This window comes from Nyctereutes procyonoides, unplaced genomic scaffold (genome assembly GCF_905146905.1).
Source record: "Nyctereutes procyonoides isolate TBG_1078 unplaced genomic scaffold, NYPRO_anot_genome, whole genome shotgun sequence".
NCBI classification, from domain to species: Eukaryota; Metazoa; Chordata; class Mammalia; order Carnivora; family Canidae; genus Nyctereutes; species Nyctereutes procyonoides.
Window position 1 is genome coordinate 2,944,543 of NW_026575140.1, and position 4,734 is coordinate 2,949,276.

Sequence of the window (4,734 nt, forward strand, 5' to 3'; positions counted from 1 at the left end):
CCCTCAGACGGAGAAGTAAGTGGCTGTAATCCTCAGCGGGCTGCTCTGCGTCTCTCCGGCTGCAGGTGTTAAGGTTCTCACCTGGAGGGTACCCAGGTGAACATCTGCCCCGACCTGTCAGAGCGCAGGGGGACGCGTCGCCCACTGTTCTCATCCCCACAAAACAGCGTGAGATGCAGCAGCATATTTTACACCTACATGAGATGAATACTTGAGCCCTGAGCACTGCCTCTGCTTGTCTTCTTTTCCCTGTTTTACCTGACTGAATTAAAAAAAAAAAAAAGTTCATTTTTATTAGTGTTTTAGTGAAGATTTCCTTCAAATTAATCAAACAACATAATGCACTTAAGCGAAACTTTAATTCAGAGGAAGCTACCCGGGTTGAATTCCTGGTGGGTGCCCTGCTGAGCAGGGAAAACAAACAAACAAACAAACAAAAACACGAGCAACTTGTTCAAACTATCTCCCCCGTAATAAAAAAAAAGCTCAAGTTTTCACCTTTCTCAGAGAGTTGTGTACTTGTTGAGATCTCCTTGCTCCTTCATTTGAACAATTATTCACGGAGTACATTTTGTCGGGGTGATCACTGGGTCAGGAGTAGGGAGTTGGGAAAGTGATAATGTGTATATGGCACTATAATCATGAAGACTTTTTTCCCCAAAAGATAGCATATTGAAATATAAATTGATATATAAAAAACTCAGTTGGCCCTGGCCAAATCAAGAGTTTACAGGCATTTGGATATTTTCTTGCCAGATAAGCAAATGCCTTACAGTGTAACAAATTAATATTCAAAATTATGGCCCTACAGCTATAGAACATTCTGAAATGCTTTTTTTTTTTTTACACAAAAGGCAATTTTAGTGCTGTTAACTCCTTAATCTCCCTTAGCTTCTGCGTCTGACGGGTTATTTACCCAGGTCTGGACATGAACAACGCTGTGCGGAATTCTCACGGTGACCTTACCCTTTCTCGTCTCGCGGCTGCCACCGATAGTTCTGACCCTTACTGTTGGGTTGATTTTCGAAAGACTTTCCCAGCTGACTCCACTGGCTCAAGTCTCTCTTCCTTTCAGTACATAAACTATGATGCTCTCTGGTTATTCAGAAAAGAAATGTCGAGAACGCCACGTCACTGCTCAAAAACTTCCTAACTATGCTGTCTAACAATGATAAAAGATTCAACAGAGTCACAGTCAAGACCCCAGAATTCTCTCAGGTATACATGCCAGCGCCTGTCTCCTCAAACCCTGTATTTCAGGCGTACTCAAGAATTCCTTTATTCACTTATTCGATCATCTGTTAAATGCAAGTGATCATCAAACACCCACACGTTCCTAGCTTTACCACCTAGTAGACCTGACGTAGTTTTGGACTTGACCTTGTTTCAGCTACAGGATCTTTAGGATGAGAATTACAGTCACTGCCACGTATCACGTGAGGATTAAGTAGGATCATGTGCCAGAACAGCAAGCATAGTTCCTGGCACATATAAACCACCCATTCATACACAGTCTTTATTGCCTTTATTATTGGAAATGAGCATAATCTTATTATTTTACAAACAAGATGTGTTTAAATATGTCTATATCTGAAATTTGGCGATTTGTTTATTGCAGATAATTCCAGAATTTTCAGATAAATGGGACATCGCATTCACATTTTGTTTATTGTTAAATAGCAATGATTTTGGCTTTGTTCATCCTCGTTTATGATGTTCATTTTAAGTCCTACAAGACAGCATCTGGGGCCAAATAGTTGCTTCAGTGACAGATGGGCGGGTCTAAAAAGCAGCTACAGAATTATGGAAATGCAGAGAAAAAGAGTCCCATGTTGGACCAGGAATCAGAATTGCAGTCAATAGGCACTGAGAGAAGCAATGTGTATTGTTGGTGAAGAACCAAAAGGAATTGGAGATCTGGAAAATCAGGAGCAGAAAGGCAGCCACTATCTGGAGAAAGCCTCAGCCTGAGGATTCCAGATGTTTCACTGATGATATTTTGTCTAAATACATTGTTTGGATCCTTTGAGGTTCAAACCTTTCTCTCCTTAGGTTTCTCAAATACGGGAAAGGTCCCCAAAGTAAGTATATATTAAGTATGTAAGTGTCCAGGAGAACAGGAGAGAGGGACAAAGACTCAAGCGACATAAAATTAAGTAAGGAAGGTAAGTGACGGGAGACATTTTCACTCCCGCTATCCCAGACCCCCTTCGTCCTCCAGATGACGGGACCACCCCCCAGTATACAGCAGGCTGGACCACAAGTAAGCACCAAAGGGCAGATTGTCCTCAGGGGGTTAGCAGTCTCCGAGCTTCGCCCAGTGTTAACACTGATGATAAGATAAACCGATAATATTCTCATTTTCAGCCAGTTTGAGTAAACAACATGTAAAGAAACCAAGGTCAATCAAGAGAATAAGCAAAATGACCGTCAGAGAGAAGCAGTGAATGGAAACTGCGTGGCGGTGGAAGCTGAGGCAGCAAAGGGATCAGTGCGTGGGGGACACAGGTGCCTGGAGGGGGCACGGGGACCAGAGGACACAGGGAGCGTGGGAGCAAGACCCTCCAGCAGGGCGTCAGCTGCTGTGTCTCGGAGTAGAGTCTCCAGGTTCTGGAGTGTTCCACTTATGATTACTTGGCTCTCGTTTTTTCTTTTCTTCTATGTGTGAGCTATTTATTTATTTATTTATTTATTTATTTATTTATTTATTTAGAGACACGGAGAGGGGCAGGGACACAGGCAGAGGGAGAAGCAGGCTTCATGCAGGGAGCCCGATGTGGGACTCAGTCTGGGAACCCCGGGGTCACGACCTGGGCCACAGGCAGATGCTCAACCCCTGAGCCCCCTGGGGTGCCCCTAGGTGTGGCCTTTTCTAGGCCCCTGTTTCCTTATAGTGGACGGATTGCTCTTTCTGCAAACCTACCCTCTCCCTGTCCACCCCTGAGATGCTGGGACTGGTGAGGTGATGAGGGCCGGCCCAGCGAAGGCGGGAGGGACAGTGCGCCTGTCTCACATGTGGACTTGAGGGTACCCGTGTCTCTGTCTGCACCGCGGGGAGGGCCCCCTGCTGTCACGAGGGCACCGTGCCCCCCACAGCTGCTGTTTGTCCAGGGGAAGCCTCAGAACGGGGCAGGGGCCTCCACCGGACGGGACTGTGGCCTGGATTGGAGTCCTGACCAGGCCGCGCTCTAACGGGAGGAATGAATGGTTATTCTTGCACGCCACCGAGATGTTGCTATTGCTTGCGACAAAAATTCACAATGTGATTTACAATTTAAAAAGTCCTAAATGGCTCTTTCCCATTACTGCAGCCTGAGCAAGCATGAGCAGCGAAATGTCGAGCAACACCCTGGATGGGGTGGTGCGGGGAGTCCTGATCGAGAGCCTTCCTGCACGAGCGCCAGGAGGTTTTGGAGATGGAGGAGTTGCACACCTGCCTGGAGAACTCTGACCTTCAGAAGGACAGACGCTTCCCGGGCACCTTAAGGCTTGAGTCCACTGCCTGCCCCAGGTTCTCCACAGGTGCTTGGGGGACCAGCAGTGCTGTGGTGAGGCCAAGGCTGCAGCTCTTCCGCACATGGACATTGAGGAGCTGAAGAAACTCAACAAGAATAAAACATTAGTCAAGAAGCTGGCCAAGAAGGGTGATGCTTTCTTTGGCTTCAGAATCTCTGCTCAGCAGGTCCCAGGAATCCTGGGCCCAGGCCTGAATAAACCTGGCAAGTTCCTTCCTTGCTGACCCACCAGAGAGCATGGTGGCCAACGTGGATGAAGTGAAGTCCATGATCAAATTCCAGGTGAAGCAGGTGTCGTGTCTGGCGGAGGCTGTTGGCCATGAGATGACAGGCGATGAGCTCGAGTGCATGTACTTAGCCGCCAATCACTGAGGAGGATTAGGTATGTCTAGGCATCAAGAGCCCCAGGGGCGAGCCCCAGAGCCTGTATTGGGGCAGTTTAATAAACCCTAGTGCTACCAAAAAAAAAAAAAAAAAAAGGCTTACATATAGTGCTTCTTTGGGGTTTAAACTAAAAAGTCAAAAATAGAAGAAAACATGTGTTATGAACCAGTGCATTAATGGCACGCTCTATGGATGCGGAAGGGGTGGGGCACATAATCCAAAGCTCAGCAAGTTTAGGTTTCCTGGATTTTCTTTTGCCATTCTTCTCTCCAGATTAAATTCCTCTATTTGAAATACCTAGAATGGTATGTCTCTTCCTGACTGAACTGATATGCACTATTCTTGTCCCCACATTATAGAAAAATAATTTGATGATTGATCAAATTAGGAAAAGGGAAGTTAGTAGGTGGGAAGACAGAGCCTGTCTACTACGCTTCCTTATTTGGAGAGGAGTGATTTCCAAAAATGTGGGATGGGGGGCTCCAGGTGCGCGGGCACACCTGGACCTCCACAAAAAAACAAAACAAAAATAAAAAAAAACAAAAAAAATGTGGGATGACTTCCTCGTCTTTGGAAAACAGCAGTAAGTCAGAAAAAAGTTCTCTACCTCACGCTTAACCAAAACCCTTCTTTCTTTTCTTTTCTTTTCTTTTCTTTCTTTCTTTTCCTTTCTTTTCTTTTCTTTTTTTTTTCTTTTCTTCTTTTCTTTTTACCTTTCTTTTCTTTTTCTTTCTTTTCTTTTCTCTTTTCTTTTCTTTTTTTCTTTCTTTTATTTTTTCTGTCCTGTTCTTTTCATCTCTTATTTTTACAACGTGTGAGTATTGGTATCTGTTAC

General features: G+C 45.2%; 1 pseudogene; it reads left to right on the forward strand.

The window, feature by feature from the left end:
* Positions 1–3,322: 3,322 nt before the first annotated feature.
* LOC129496561 (60S ribosomal protein L10a-like) lies at positions 3,323–3,887 on the forward strand (annotated as a pseudogene).
* The last annotated feature ends 847 nt before the right edge of the window (positions 3,888–4,734 follow it).